Raw genomic sequence first — 16,553 nt, 5'->3', positions numbered from 1 at the left:
TTTCGAAGACCCTGACCCGGAGTTACACGCTGACTTCGGTTCTTTGCGGGAAAGGGACCCGCTCTCCTGCTTCCATAACTGGCCGTTGTTTGGCACGCCAGGGGCTCGTCCGGAGAGTCCGGCTCGTGTTTGGAAGCCGAGGATCTCGGGGCTCTGGAGACGGGGCGGATCGAGGGTCGTTGTCACGGCGGGAGACTCGTGTGTCGTCGGGGAGGCCGGAACGTCTTCCGCTGTGGGCCCGAAGACCCGAGGTCTCTGCGATCTTCGGGCGCAGAGCTGGGGGAGAAAAAGCGGGGTAACGGACTTTATAACATCGTAAACCAGCGTGTTCAGTCTCCCCGCTCGCTGGGAAGACGGAGATACCCAGAGAGAGGGAGCCTGCGGTATGTCGAATACCGGGTGAAACGCGAAGTCTTTGGGGCAACCATGTGTCTGTGTCTTTATTGATGCTTTGCTCACGCTTGAGTGCTCGGTGATGGGTGCCGATGCTTTTTTTTGCCGGCGGGGGCCGGAGGATTGTTGCTCGCAGCCGCTTAAACGTGGGAGGGAGGGGAGCTCGGGGGGGGGGAGACTTTGGGGTTCTGACATTTAACTATCGTTCATTCTTTGGGGGCACTCCTCTGTTTTCGTGGATGTTTGCAAAGGAAAAAAAACATTTCAGGATGTATATTGTATGCACTTCTCTGACATTAAATTCGACCTTTGAATCTTTGAGAGAGAGAGAGAGAGAGAGAGAGAGAGAGAGAGAGAAAGCGAGGGGGAGTGTGGATACTGAAATGGAAGACAGAGAGAGAGAGAGGGAGGGAGAGAGGGGCAAAGGAGGGAGAAAGGAGAGAGAAACAGAAGGAGGGAGGAGGTAGATGAAGGGGTGGAGAGAGACAGAAAAGGGGGATAGGAGAGAGTGGGGGTGGAGAAAGGGGGCGGTAGAAGAGGAGAGAGAGGGAGGAAGGGGAGGAAGAGAAGGGTAGGGGAAGGCGAGGCAGGGAGAGGGGGAGTGAGAGAGGGAGGGTAGAGAGAGGGGAAGGAAGGAGAAGGGGAGGAGCAGAGAGAGGGGGGTAGGGGAGGGAAGGTGGACGGGGTGGGGAGGAAGTGTGAGAGGGGGGAGGGAGGGAGCGGAGGTGACAGGAGTGGCTCCGGGGAGTGTTGTTGACCCAGGCCTGTGAAGCAGAGAGGATTTCAATTCCCTGCCCAGTGGCCAGCCGGTCAGAGCGATCGAGAGATGGAGGGAGATGCGGGCGCCGGGAAGATCTGGCCGGGAACGACGAACCACTTCAGCTACTGCCTGTCTACGGAGAACCTGTGGTTAGGCGGCGAGGGAGGGGTGACAGAGACGGGGAGGGATGTGGGAGAGGAAGGGGGAGATGGAGACGGGGAGGGGTGTCCGGGAGGGAGAGGGTGACAGATTCGGGGAGAGATATAGGGGAGGAAGGGGTGACAGAAACGGGGAAGGAGAGGGTGACGGAGACGGGGACGGGTGTAGGGGAGGGAGGGGTGACAGAAACGGGGAGGGGTGTAGGGGACGGGGACGGGGACGGGTGTAGGGGAGGAAGGAGTGACAGAAACGGGGAGGGAGAGGGTGACGGAGACGGGGACGGGTGTAGGGGAGGAAGGGGGAAGATGGAGACGGGGAAGGGTGTAGGGGAGGAAGGGGTGACAGAAACGGGGAAGGAGAGGGTGACGGAGACGGGAAGGGGTGTAGGGGAGGGAGACGGGGACGGGGACGGGTGTAGGGGAGGAAGGGGTGACAGAAACGGGGAAGGAGAGGGTGACGGAGACGGGGACGGGTGTAGGGGAGGGAGGGGTGACAGAAACGGGGAAGGAGAGGGTGACGGAGACGGGGAGGGGTGTAGGGGAGGGAGAGGTGACAGAAACGGGGAAGGAAAGGGTGACGGAGACGGGGAGGGGTGTAGGTGAGGAAGGGGGAAGATGGAGACGGAGAAGGGTGTAGGGGAGGGAGGGGTGACAGAGACGGGGAAGGAGAGGGTGACGGAGACGGGGAGGGAGGGGTGACAGAAATGGGGAAGGAAAGGGTGACGGAGACGGGGAGGGGTGTAGGTGAGGAAGGGGGAAGATGGAGACGGAGAAGGGTGTAGGGGAGGGAGGGGTGACAGAAACGGGGAAGGAAAGGGTGACGGAGACGGGGAGGGGTGTAGGTGAGGAAGGGGGAAGATGGAGACGGGGAAGGGCGTAGGGGAGGGAGGGCTGACAGAAACGGGGAGGGAGACGGGGACGGAGACGGGTGTAGGGGAGGGAGACGGAGACGGGGAAGAGTGTAGGGGAGGGAGGGGTGACAGAAACGGGGAGGGAGACGGGGACGGGGACGGAGACGGGTGTAGGGGAAGAAGGGGGAAGGTCGAGACGGGGTGAGGGAGAGGGTGCCGGAGACGGGGAGTGTAAAACACAGACGGGCACCCCAGAAGCACGGTGGGGGGGGGGTGTTGTAAGCGTGAGAGAGGGTCGTGGAGACAAGGAGGGGATCGGGGAGGAAGGGGGTGACAGAGACATGTTTCGACGTCGGCAGAAGGAAGGGATCACGGGGCGGGTGGCGTTCATCGCCCGTCATGTTGTAGCCTGCTCAAGTGAGTCACGCCCTCTGCAGCCCCGAAAGCCTGTGTCTGTTCTGGGATCCTGGCCAGACGAGTGCAGGTGAACCGAGATCTTCCTCTCCCCCAGGGTCTGTTCCCACCAGCTTCTCGCCCGTTGATGGGATAATCCGCCCCCCCCCCGGCTTCCCAGCTGACTGAAACTGACAGGAGTCACGGCTTAATCCGCCATGTGATTATCCTATCCTCAGGCCTCTCTCTGCCTTCCCTTTCTCTCGCGTTGTCCTCTTCCCCACCTCTCTCTCAATCTGCCCCCCTTTCCCCCTTCCCCTCTCTCATACCCTCCTTCATAATCTTTCCTTTCCCTTTATGCCGCCTCTCTCCTCATTCTCGTCTCTCCCTCTTCCTTCCTTTCTCCTCCCCCATTCGCCCCCCTCTCTTTCCCGCCTCCCCCCCCCACCCTCTCCTCTTCCCTCAATCCCTCTCCCCCACTTCTCCCCAGACTCCCGCTCTCCCGGTCTTCCCCACTTCTCTCCTCTTACAGTCTCCCTCCTCTTCCCCCTTCCCCCCTTCCTTCTCTCTTCCCATCCTACCATCACAACCTCACTCCACCTCCCCGCCTTCCCACCTCCCCAGGTTTCCCCGTCTCTCCTCTTCCCCTCCCCTTTCTCCCGCCTTCCTGCATCCCCTCTCTCTCTGTCTCTCTCTCCTTCTCTCCGTCTCTCTCTCTGTCTCTCTCTTTGTCTGTCTGTCTCTCTCTCGCTGTCTCTCTTTTCTCTCTCCCTGTCTCTCTGTCTCTCTCTCTCTCTCTCTGTCTCTCTTTCTCCCTGTCTCTCTGTCTCTCTCTTTGTCTGTCTGTCTCTCTCTCTCCGTCTCTCTCTTTCTGTCTCTCTCTTTGTCTGTCTCTCTCTCTCGCTGTCTCTCTCTTCTCTCTCCCTGTCTCTCTGTCTCTCTCTCTCTGTCTCTCTCTTTGTCTGTCTGTCTCTCTCTCTCCGTCTCTCTCTGTCTCTCTGTGTCTGTCTGTCTCTCTCTCTCGCTGTCTCTCTTTTCTCTCTCCCTGTCTCTCTGTCTCTCTCTCTCTGTCTCTCTCTGTCTGGCTCCCCCCCCCCCCCCACTCGCTCTTTCTCTCCATCCCCTCTGGACTGGGATCGGCAGCTCCTTCCCGGTGCTCCCAGATGCTCCAGAGGGTCCAGCTGACGCCCGGCGCCTTTGGCGGTCCGCCGAGGGAACCGCTCGGTTCCGGCGCCCATTCGCTCCCTCCCTCCCTCCCCCACCCCCTGTCTACTCCACTACACCCCGCCCAACAACCCCCATCTCCGCGTCCAAAGTCGTTACAATGTTCCCGAGACTCGTTACAATGGGGTGGGGGAACTGTTCCGGGGTGAGGGAGGGAGGGAATGACGGAGGAAGAGAAGAGGTGGGGTGGGAGGAGGTGGAAGAGAGAGGGAGAAGGAAGGGGGGAAGAGAGGGAGAAGTAGATCGAGAGAGGGGATGAGGGAAAAGGGGTAGGGGCGGGGAGAGAGGGAGGTGGTGGGAGGGAGATTGGAGGGAAGAAAGGAGAGGGGAAGAGGAGGGAGGGAAGGGAACGGGGTGCGGTGAGGTAATGAGTTGGAGGGAAGGGGCAACGAAGAGGTTTGGAGGGGAGGTAGGGCCGAGGGAGCTTGAGAAGGATGTTAAGGAAGGGGAGGGGGAGGAGGGGGAGGAGGAGGGAGAGGGGGGAGAGGAGGGAGCGGAGCAGTCGGTAGGGCTCAGAGGGACCCGTCTCCTCACGCTCTACGTCTTCCACCCCGCTCAGCACCGTCGATCAGCCCGAGCCGGGCCGGACGGGGGCCCGGAGGCGGCCCGGGCTGGAGCTGCGATTCCGGGGTCTGGAGGCGGAGGCGGGATCGCGGAAGATCCTGCAGAACGTCGCGGGCGCTGTCCGTCCCGGGGAGCTGCTGGCGCTGATGGGACCGAGCGGTGAGAGGGGCCGGGGGCCGGGGGGAATGACAGGGGTCGACGGACGGGGACTAAAGGACAGGGGTAGAGGGGAGGGGGGCGGACGGAGAGGAGAGAGGGACTGACGGAGAGGGAGTGAGGGGATGAGGGAGAGGGGACTAACAGAAAGGGAATGAGGGAGAGGGGCTGGCTGCGAGGGGGTTATGGAGATGGACTGAGGGAGAAGGGCATATGGAGAGGGGCTGACGGGGAGAGGGGAGAGCGGAGAGGAAGAGACAGACTGGTAGGTTGGGGAGAGGTGAGGGGGAGGAGAGGGGCGGATGGACGAGGAGCTGAAGGACGAGGAAGAGATGGACTGATGGAGGAAGGAACTGGGGAGAGGGGAGGGGAGAACAGAGGGACTGATGGAGGAGGGGAAGAAAAGGACTGACGCACAAGGGGAGGGGGAAGAGTGACAGATGAGGGGGAAGAGGGGGACTGAGGGACAGGGAGAAGGGTCGGGGAATAGAGGGACTGACGGAGAGGGGAGAGTGAACGGCGGAAAGAGGGACTTGCGGACGGGGGAAGAGGGGAGGGAGAGGAGAGGGACAGACGGACGGGGGTGGGGAAGAAGGGGTGGGGAGAGGGAGGAGAAGAGAGTGACCGATGCACGGTGGGGGAAGCGAGGGACTGACAGACAGGTGGAGGGGGAGAGGGAGTGACACGGGGAGGGAGCTGATGGGCGGGGAGACGGATCTATCACTGGAGGGGTGAGGGGGTGTCTGACGCACAAGGGGGAGCCGGGGTAAGGAGAGACTGAGGCAGATCACGGAGATTGTCGTACCAGGTTTCCTCATTAAAATCTCTCTCTTTCCCCCTCCCTGTGTCCGTCGTGCCCGCTCTGTCCTCCGTTGTCCTCCTCCTTTCCTACCCTCCTTCCCTGACTCCACCTCTGACTGTCTCCCTCTTCCCTCCCAACCCACCGGCACTCTCTCTGCCTCCCTCTTCCCTGTTCTCTCTCCTTCCCTCCTCCACCCTCCCCTATCTCTCCTTCCTCCATCTCCCTCCACCACCAACTGCCCTCTCCTTCCTCCCCCTCTTTCCCCCTCTCCTTTCTTCTCCCTCCCCTCTTCCATCCTTTCCTTGGCCTCCTTCCTTCCCTCCCTCCCTTCCTCCACTGTTTCACTCTTTCTCCCTCCCTCCCTCTCCCTACCTCTTCTCCTCTTCCATCTCCTCCACCTCTTCTTCTTTCTCCTCTTCCCTCACCTCCATCTCTCCCATTTCCGCTCTTCCCTCTCCTCCATCTCTCCCTCTTTCCCCTCTTCCCTTCCCTCCATCCCTCCCTCTTTCCCCTTTTCCCTCCCCTCCATCTCTCCCTCTTCCCCTCTTCCCTTCCCTGCATCTCTCCCTCTTTCTCGATTCCATCCTCCACCTCTCCCTCTTTCGCCTCTTCCCTCCCCTCCATCTCTCCCTCCTTCCCTGTCCACCCCATCTCCCTGCCCCCCGTCCCCTCTCCCCCTAACCCCCTCTCCCTACCCCCACCAGGCTCGGGGAAGACCACCCTGCTCTCGATCCTGTCGGGCCGCCTGCGCCCCACCTCGGGCTGGGTCACCCTGGGGGGCCAGCCCCTGGGCAAGTCGGCCCGGCGGCAGATCTGCTACGTGGTGCAGGAGGACCTCTTCTTCAGCAACCTCACCCTCCGCGACACCCTCATGGTGAGGGTAGGGTCCCCTCCCCCGGGGGATGGGCAGAGGGGAGGAGGGGAGGGCGTTGCTCTCGTCTATCCCGTCCCAAAACCGAGCCCTGCGCTCCGGCACAGGGCGAAATCAGCCCGATTTCAGGTCCGGTCCCGAGACGGAGATCTGGGACTCCCTCGCCCACTCTTACCTGGGCAGTCAGCTGCTGTGTGTATGAAATAAACCCCAAACCAGCCCTGAGATTCTCCTCGTCATGGTTTACATAGAATAGTAGAGCACAGTACAGGCCCTCGGCCCACAACGTTGTGCCGACCCTCAAACCCTGCCTCCCATATAACCCCCCAACTTAAACTCCTCCATATACCTGTCTAGTAGTCTCTTAAACTTCACTAGTGTATCTGCCTCCACCACTGACTCAGGCAGTGCATTCCACGCACCAACCACTCTCTGAGTAAAAAACCTTCCTCTAATATCCCCCTTGAACTTCCCACCCCTTACCTTAAAGCCATGTCCTCTTGTATTGAGCAGTGGTGCCCTGGGGAAGAGGCGCTGGCTATCCACTCTATCTATTCCTCTTATTATCTTGTACACCTCTATCATGTCTCCTCTAATCCTCCTTCTCTCCAAAGAGTAAAGCCCTAGCTCCCTTAATCTCTGATCATAATTCATACTCTCTAAACCAGGCAGCATCCTGGTAAATCTCCTCTGTACCCTTTCCAATGCTTCCACATCCTTCCTATAGTGAGGTGACCAGAACTGGACACAATACTCCAAGTGTGGCCTAACCAGAGGTTTATAGAGCTGCATCATTACATCGCGACTCTTAAACTCTATCCCTCGACTTATGAAAGCTAACACCCCATAAGCTTTCTTAACTACCCTATCTACCTGTGAGGCAACTTTCAGGGATCTGTGGACATATACTCCGAGATCCCTCTGCTCCTCCACACTACCAAGTATCCTGCCATTTACTTTGTACTCTGCCTTGGAGTTTGTCCTTCCAAATTGTACCACCTCACACTTCTCCGGGTTGAACTCCATCTGCCACTTCTCAGCCCACTTCTGCATCCTATCAATGTCTCTCTGCAATCTTTGACAATCCTCTACACTATCTACAACACCACCAACATTTGGGCCATCTTCACAAAGACGTTTGGCCATTTGGTGTAAGGTCCACTCCTGGGTGTCTCTTATTAGACCAGGAAACATAGGAGCAGAATCAGTCCATTCGGCCCATCGAGTCTGCTCCGCCAATCCATCGCGGCCGATTTACTATCCCTCTCAACTCCACTCTCCTGCCCTCTCCCCGTGACGTTTGACGCCCCGACTAATCAAGAACCGATCAACCTCGGCTTTAAGTTCACCCCTTGGCCTCCACGGTCGCCGGTGGCGACGAATTCCGCAGATTCGCCACCCGCTAGCTAAATAAATTCCTCCTCATCTCCGTCCTAAAAGGACGCCCCCTCTATTCTGAGGCTGTGCCTTCGGGTCTTGGACTCTCCCACCGTAGGAAATGTCCTCTCCGCATCCACTCTATCGAGGCCTTTCACCTTTTGAGAGGTTTCAACCAGACCCCGCTCCCCCTCATTCTTCTGAATTCCAGCGAGTTCAGGCCCAGAGCCAACAAACGCTCCTTTCATTCCTGGAACCATTTTCGTGAACCTTCTCTGAACCCTCTCCAATGTCAGCACTTTCTTTAAGTGACAATACTCTAGGAGAGGCCCCACCAGCACCTTATAAAGTCTCAACATTACATCCTTGCTTTTATATTCTAGTCCTCTTGAAATGAACGCTAACAACGCATTTGGCTTCCTCACCCCTGACTCAACCTGCAAATTAACCTTCAGAGAATCTGCACAATGTCTCCCAAGTCCTCCTGCCCCCTCAGACTTTTGTATTTTCTTTCCATTTAGAAAATAGTCAACCCTCTCATTTCTTCTACCAAAGTGCATGACCATACACTTCTCGGCACTTTATTCCATCTGCCACTTCTCTTCACATTCTCTTAATCTGTTTAAGTCCCTCTGTAGCCTCTCTACTTCCTCAAAACTACCTGCTCCTCCACCTGTCTTGGTACCATCCGCAAACTTGGCCACAAACTCTTCAATTCCGTCATCCAAGTCATTGACATATAACGGAAACGGAATCGGTCCCGACACGGACCCCCTGTGGGACACCGCTGGTCACCGGCAGCCAATCAGAAAGGCTCCCCTTTATTCCTACTCTTCCCCTTTAGCCAATCAGCCACTGGTTTATCCTCGCCAGTACCTTTCCTGTATTACCAGGGGACGAGAGGGGGGATAGAGAGGAGAGGGGAGGGTTGAGGGCAAAGGGAGGAACGGGAAGTGAAGGAGGGGGAGAGGGAAAGGAGGAGTAGAGGGCATGAGGGCAGAAGGGAAGAACAGCTCGAGGGGATAGAGGAGGGGATGGGGCGTGGAGGGATGGTTTGAGGAACAGGAAGAGGGGAGAGGAAGAGTGGGGACTGGAGGAGGGGGAAAGGAAGGAGGCGCAGAGGGCATGAGAGAGTAAAGGAAGAGCAGTTCGAGGGGGCAGATGAAGGGATAGAGGAGGGGCTGGGGAGTGGAGGGGTGGTTTGAGGAACAGGAGGAGGGGAGGAAGGGGAGGGGGACTGGAGGACAGAAGAGGGGACAGGAGGAGGTTCAGAGTGGGGCGTATTCGGGAGCAGACAGGGAGAGAGAGAGGGTAGTAGATGGGAGGTGGGCGGGAGGCTCGGGGAAGGAGGAGAGGAGATGGGGAGGAAGGAGTGGAGGGCAGAGGAGTGAGACGAGGGGTGGGGAGAGAGGGGGGCGGGGTGGGGAGCATATGGAGGGAAGGGTTTGGGCTGAGGAGAGGAGCGACCCCAACCCCCTCACACCCGAGCCACCCTCTCGTCCCACCTCAGTTGGTTCTGCTGGGGAGGGGGAGGCCGCACGTAGGAGTGAGCTCGGGCATTGATGGGGTCTCCCTGTCACCCCCAGTACCAGGCGCACCTGAGGCTGCCCCGCACAATGAAAACAAGGGAGAAGGAGGAGGTGGTTTTGTCCCTGGCCGAGGAGCTCAACATCACAAAGTGCTTTGACACCGGTGAGGGAGGGGGGGGGGAAGCAGCAGGATCCCACGGGGCTGGGGCAGCAAGAAAGGGCGGGAGAGAGGAGGGGGTCGAGGGACAGGGAAAGGAGAGGAGCGAGTGAGGGAGGTGGGAGGGGGCGATGAGAGCGGTGGGGGGGAGGAGGGTGGGAGGGGGACGGGAGGCAGAGATGGGAGCAAGAGGGGTGGGGGGAATGGGAACGGGGAGGGAGGGAGAGTGCGGTAGGGGTGCTGAGGGCGGAGAAATGGGGGTGGAGGGAGGGTCGGGGGGATGAGGAGGGGTGAGGAGGAGTGGAGGGAGAGGAGAGCAAGAGGACGGGGAGTTTGGGCAGGAGGCGGGAGCGGGAGGGGGATGGTAGAGGAGGGGTGCGGAGGGGTTTTGAGGGGGAGGCAGGGAAGGGATGGGAAAATGAGGAAGGAGGAAGGAGGGGGATAAGGGTGAGGAGGGATTTATGCCTCTTTCTAATCTTCTTCTCTCTCCCTCCCTCTTTCCCCTGTCGCTCCCTCTCCCGGCAGTGATGGGGGACGTGCACAGACGGGGCCTCTCCGGCGGGGAGAGGAAGAGAGCTAACATCGCCTGCGAGCTCCTGTCCGACCCTGCTCTCATGCTTCTCGACGTGAGTCTCTCCCTCCTCCCTCCTCCCTCCTCCCACCTCCCTCCAAGGGCTCCCGTGTTCACCAGAGAGAGAGAGGGGGGGAGAGGGAGAGGGGTGGGGAGAGAGAGAGGGGGGAGAGAGAGGGGGAGAGAGAGGGGGGGAGAGAGGGGGGGAGAGAGGGGGGGAGAGGGAGAGGGGTGGGGAGAGAGAGAGGGGGGAGAGAGAGGGGGAGAGAGAAGGGGGGAGAGAGTGAGAGAGAAGAGAGAGAGGGGGGGAGGAGCCATGACGTACGTGTGTGTTTGTGTGTGTGTGTGTGACTGTGTGTGTGTGTGTGTGTGTGTGTGACTGTGTGTGTTTGTGTGTGTGTGTGTGACTGTGTGTGTGTGTGTGTGTGACTGTGTGTGTTTGTGTGTGTGTGTGTGACTGTGTGTGTGTGTGTGTGTGTGTGTGTGTGTGTTTGCGTGTGTGTGTGTGACTGTGTGTGTATATGTGTGTGTGTGTGACTGTGTGTGTGTGTGTGACTGTGTGTGTATATGTGTGTGTGTGTGACTGTGTGTGTGTGTGTGTGTGTATGTGTGTGTGTGTGTGACTGTGTGTGTATATGTGTGTGTGTGTGACTGTGTGTGTGTGTGTGTGTGTGTGTGTGTGTGTGTGTATGTGTGTGTGTGTGTGACTGTGTGTGTATATGTGTGTGTGTGTGACTGTGTGTGTGTGTGTGACTGTGTGTGTATATGTGTGTGTGTGTGTGTGGTTTGTGTGTGTGTGTTTGCGTGTGTTTGTGTGTGTGTGGTTTGCGTGTATGTGTGTTTGTGTGTGTGGTTTGCGTGTGTGTGTGTGTGTGTGTGACTGTGTGTGTGTGTGTGTGTGGTTTGTGTGTGTGTGTGTGTGTGTTTGTGTGTGTGTGTGTGCGTGTGTGTGTGTGTGTGTGTGTGAAGGGAGAGTCGAACAGGCTGATAAGCTGAAAGACGATGTGCTGGAACTTTTGAAAAACTTTTGGGTCGGTAAAGTTCCCCCCGGGGCCGGGTTCACTGCGGGAACCGGGGGGAGAGATGGCCGCGCGTGGTTACCAGATGGCCGGAGGGCGACAAAAATTATTCTGTTGTCCGAGAAAGTGGGTAGGGACGATCCTGGGATTTTGAGGCCGTCAGGGGTGGGAAAATCGCTGGACGAGATGCGTGGAGAATTTGGAGAAGCACATTGGCGTCTCGAAAGATAATGAGGGGAAGGGAGGGACCCTAGGGTCCACGTCCATAATTCCCTTAAATTTGCCAAAAGGGTTGTTAAGAGGACGTATGGTGTGTTGGTCAGGGGACTGAGTTCATGAGCCGCGAGGTAATGTTACAGCTCTATAACCACATAACAATTACAGCACGGAAACAGGCCATCTCGGCCCTTCTAGTCCGTGCCGAACTCTTACTCTCACCTTGCTCCACCGACCCGCACTCAGCCCATAACCCTTCATTCCTTTCCTGTCCATATATCTATCCAATTTAACTTTAAACGACAACATCAAACCTGCTTCAACCACTTGTGCTGGAAGCTCGTTCCACACAGCTACAACTCTCTGAGTAAAGAAGTTCCCCCTCATGTTCCCCCTAAACTTTTGCCCCCTGACTCTCAACTCATGTCCTCTTGTTTGAATCTCCCCCACTCTCAATGGTAAAAGCCTATCCACGTCAACTCTATCAATCCCCCTCATAATTTTAAACACCTCTATCAAGTCCCCCCTCAACCTTCTACGCTCCAAAGAATAAAGACCCAACTTGTTCAACCTTTCTCTGTAAATTAGGTGATGAAACCCAGGTAACATTCTACAAAACCCTGGGTCGACCACACTCGGGAACGTTGTGTTCATTTCTGGTCACCTCATTGCAGAGGGGATGTGGGAGCTTTAGAGAGGGTGCAGATGAGATTTACCAGGATGCTGCCTCGATTAGAGAGCGTGTCTTGTGAGGACAGGTTCAGTGAGTGAGGACTTCTCTCTCTGGAGAAATGGAGGATTAGAGGTGACTTGATAGACGTGTATAGGATTATGAGTGTCATGGACAGAGTGGACAGTCAGAGATTTTTTTTCTCTTGGGGCGGAGGCGGCGAACGCGAGGGGGGCCGTGATTTACAGCAGATTGGAGGAAATTATGAGCAAGTTTGTGTCTTTTTACACAGAGAGTGACGGGTGGTGGTAGAGATGGATACATGAGGGACAGTTTAAAGACTTTTAGACAGGATGACAGAAAAATGGAGGGCGATGTGGGAGGGGAAGTTTAGATGGATCTTGGAGCAGGTTAAAGGGGCCGGCACAACATTGTGTGGTGAGGGTAGTGCAGTGGATGTGATCTATATGGATTTTAGTAAGGCATTTGACAAGGTTCCACACGGTAGGCTTATTCAGAAAGTCAGAAAGCATGGGATCCAGGGAAGTTTGGCCAGGTGGATTCAGAATTGGCTCTCCTGCAGAAGGCAGAGGGTCGTGGTGGAGGGAGTACATTCAGATTGAGGGATTGTGACTAGTGGTGTCCCACAAGGATGTGTTCTGGGACCTCTACTTTTCGTGATTTTATTAACGACCTGGATGTGGGGGTGGAAGGGTGGGTGGCAAGTTTGCAGACGACACAAAGGTTGGTGGTGTTGTAGATAGTGTAGAGGATTGTCAAAGATTACAGAGCGACATTGATAGGATGCAGAAGTGGGCTGAGAAGTGGCAGATGGAGTTCAACCCGGAGAAGTGTGAGGTGGTACACTTTGAAGGACAAACTCCAAGGCAGAGTACAAAGTAAATGGCAGGATACTTGGTAGTGTGGAGGAGCAGAGGGATCCGGGGATACATGTCCACAGATCCCTGAAAGTTGCCTCACAGGTTGATAGGGTAGTTAAGAAAGCTTATGGGGTGTTAGCTTTCATAAGTCGAGGGATAGAGTTTAAGAGTCGCGATGTAATGATGTAGCTCTATAAAACTCTGGTTAGGCTACACTTGGAGTACTGTGTCCAGTTCTGGTCACCTCACTATAGGAAGGATGTGGAAGCATTGGAAAGGGTACAGAGGAGATTTACCAGGATGCTGCCTGGTTTAGAAAGTATGCATTATGATCAGAGATTAAGGAAGCTAGGGCTTTACTCTTTGGAGAGAAAGAGGATGAGAGGAGACATGATAGAGGTGTACAAGATAATAAGAGGAATAGATAGAGTGGATAGCCAGCGCCTCTTCCCCAGGGCGCCACTGCTCAATACAAGAGGACATGGCTTTCAGGTAAGGGGTGGGAAGTTCAAGGGGGATATTAGAGGAAGGTGTTTTACTCAGAGAGTGGTTGGTGCGTGGAATGCACTGCCTGAGTCAGTGGTGGAGGCAGATACACTAGTGAAGTTTAAGAGACTACTAGACAAGTATATGGAGGAATCTAAGGTGGGGGGGGCGGTTATATGGGAGGCAGGGTTTGAGAGTCGCACAACATTGTGGGCCGAAGGGCCTGTACTGTGCTGTACTATTCTATGTTCTATGAATGGCCTGTTCTGTTCTCCCTGCCTCTTCCTCCATCTATTCCTCTCTCTCCCCCACCCTCCCACATCCACTCCCCCTTCCCTCCCTTCGACACGCCTTCCTCGCCTCCGTCCCTCCCTCTTTTCCCCACTCCTCTCCCTGCCCTCACGTAAACCTGCCCCTCCCTCCATCCGTTACCCTCTCTTCTCCATCCTCCGACCTCCACTCCCCCCTCCCTACCGCAACCCTTCCTCATTCTCCGTCCCTCCCCTTTTCTCCCCACCCCCTCTCCCGGCCCTCACATAAACCTGCCCTTCCCTCCATCCATTCCCCTCTCTCCGCCCCCCTCCCTCCCTCGCTCTCCGTCCCTCCCCCTTTCTCCCCTCACTTCCCCTCGCCTCACCCTCCCTCGACGCAGACCTGTCTCCTACCCAACTCTGGCAACCCCCGCCCCAGTTTAACATCCTCACTCCTTCTCCCTCAGGAACCCACCTCGGGCCTGGACTCCAGCACCGCCCGCAGTCTGTGTGAGAGCATGAAAGGTTACACAGAGAGGTACCGAAAGACAGTGCTGATGTCCATTCACCAGCCCTCCTCGCCCATTTTCCATCTTTTCGATAAACTTCTCCTCATCACTGATGGACAGGTAGAGAAAACCCCTCCCTCACTCAACACGCTCCCACCCCCCTCCTCCTCCTCCTCCTTGCACGTCAACCCGGGTGTGGGCACCGAGCGCTCCCAGGACACGGGTCAGACATGGTATGGAGCTCCCTCTACATCACCCCCACAGTGTGTCCTCCCACTTTATCCCCAGTGTGGGCACCGAGCGCTCCCGGGACACGGGTCAGACACGGTGTGGAGCTCCCTCTACATCACCCCCACAGTGTGTCCCCCCCCCCCCCCACTTTATCCCCAGTGTGGGCACCGAGCGCTCCCGGGACACGGGTCAGACACGGTGTGGAGCTCCCTCTACGTCACCCCCACAGTGTGTCCCCACCCCCACTTTATCCCCAGTGTGGGCACCGAGCGCTCCCGGGACACGGGTCAGACACGGTGTGGAGCTCCCTCTACATCACCCCCACAGTGTGTCCCCCCCCCCCACTTTATCCCCAGTGTGGGCACCGAGCGCTCCCGGGACACGGGTCAGACACGGTGTGGAGCTCCCTCTACATCACCCCCACAGAGTGTCCCCCCCACTTTATCCCCAGTGTGGACACCGAGCGGGACGCGGGTGGACTCTGCAGGTTTCGTGAACCCGCAGTAACCGAGTTCACATTTCTCTCCAGATCGGCTTCTACGGCCCCTCGTCCCAGATGTTGGATCACTTCGCATCTATCGGTTTCACATCTGTCCCCCATTACAACCCCGCCGATTTCGTTTGTATGAAACCCAGCCGCAGGAGACAGGGGGCGCATAGAGGAGGGTCCCTTTCGGACACGGGCAGTGTAGGGGAGGGAAGTGGTGATAGAACGGGAGGGAGTCACAGAGACGAGGAGTGGGGTAGGAGAGGGAGGGGTGTGTGTATAGGTAGGGGAAGGAGGGGCTGATGGAGACGGGGAGGGGTAGGCGAGGGAGGAGGTGACAGAGACTGGAGTGTAGGGGAGGGAGGGAATGGCAGAGAGAGGGAGAGGTGTAGGGGAAGGTAATAGAGACTGGGAGGGATGTAGGTGTAGGGATGACGGAGACGGGGAGAGGTGAAGGGGAGGGAGGGGTGGCCAAGACTGGGAGGGCGAGGGTAATGGAGACGGGGAGGGGTGTAGGGGAGGGAGGGGTGACGGAGACGGGGATGGGTGTAGGGGAGGGAGTGGTGACGGAGACGGGGAGGGGGTGAAAGAGACGGGGAGGGGTGTAAGGGAGGGAGGCGGTGACGGAGATGGGGAGGGGTGTAGGGGAGGAAGGGGGTGACGGAGATGGGGAGGGATGTAGGGGAGGGAGAGGGTGACGAAGACGGGGATGGGTGTAGGGGAGGGAGGGGGTGACGGAGATAGGGAGGGGTGTAGGGGAGGGAGGGGGTGATGGAGACGGGAAGGGGTGTAGGGGAGGGAGGGGGTGATGGAGACGTGGAGGGATGTAGGGGAGGGAGGGGTGATGGAGACGTGGAGGGGTGTAGGGGAGGGAGGGGTGATGGAGACGTGGAGGGGTGTAGGGGAGGGAGGGGTGACGGAGACGGGGAGGGGTGTAGGGGACGGAGGGGTGATGGAGACGTGGAGGGGTGTAGGGGAGGGAGGGGGTGATGGAGACGGGAAGGGGTGTAGGGGAGGGAGGGGCGATGGAGGCGGGGAGGGTTGTAGGGGAGGGAGGGGGTGACGGAGACGGGGAGGGGTGTAGGGGAGGGAGGGGGTGACGGAGACGGGGAGGGGTGATGGAGACGGGGAGGGGTGTAGGGGAGGGAGGGGGTGATGGAGACGAGGAGAGGTGTAGGTGAGGGAGGGGTGGCCGAGACGGTGAGGGGTGTAGGGAAAGAGGGGGTGACGGAGACGGGGAGGGGTGTAGGGGAGGGAGAGGGTGACGGAGACGGGGAGGGGTGACGGAGATGGGGAGGGTGTAGGGGAGGGAGGGGGTGATGGAGATGGGGCGGGGTGTAGGGGAGGGAGGGGTGATGGAGACGGGGAGGGGTGTAGGGGAGTGAGGGGGTGATGGAGACGTGGAGGGGTGTAGGGGAGGGAGGGGGTGATGGAGACGGGGAGGGGTGGAGGGGAGGGAGGGGTGGCCGAGACGGTGAGTGGTGCGGGGGCGGGAGAGGATGACGGAGTCGGGGAGGGAGGATGTGATTTTTAAAAAAAAATATGCCTGCAAATTTAACTTAAACAGTGGAAATAATACAAGAATCCCCGGAGGTGACACAAAGGATCATTGGGGCCGCCAATGAAATGAGGTCAGTATCTCTGCCTGTGAAGCGGTTTACCGGGGGAGGTATTGTTTATGTAGCCTGGTTTATCGGAGCGTGTTCTTCCGTCAGGGAACCCGATTCAGAGAAGGTGTCATGTCACTGCAGAGGCCAGTTCAAAGGGGTTTTTACGCCGTCGGGGAACAAGTACAGAGAAAATATTATAATATCAGATCATCCTGTTTAGAGAGGGTGTTATACCATCAGCGAATCTGGTTTGAAGAGGTGTATGTCTTTATGGATGGTGCTATACCACCAGGGGACTGGTTTATAGGCATTAAAACGTCAGAGAGGCTGCCGGAAAACCTTTTATAGGGAATTACAAATGGAGCAATCATATTTATGAAATTGCAT

Source organism: Mobula birostris, unplaced genomic scaffold, assembly GCF_030028105.1.
Source record: "Mobula birostris isolate sMobBir1 unplaced genomic scaffold, sMobBir1.hap1 scaffold_892, whole genome shotgun sequence".
Classification (NCBI taxonomy): Eukaryota; Metazoa; Chordata; class Chondrichthyes; order Myliobatiformes; family Myliobatidae; genus Mobula; species Mobula birostris.
Note: the sequence above shows the minus strand (reverse complement) of the source record.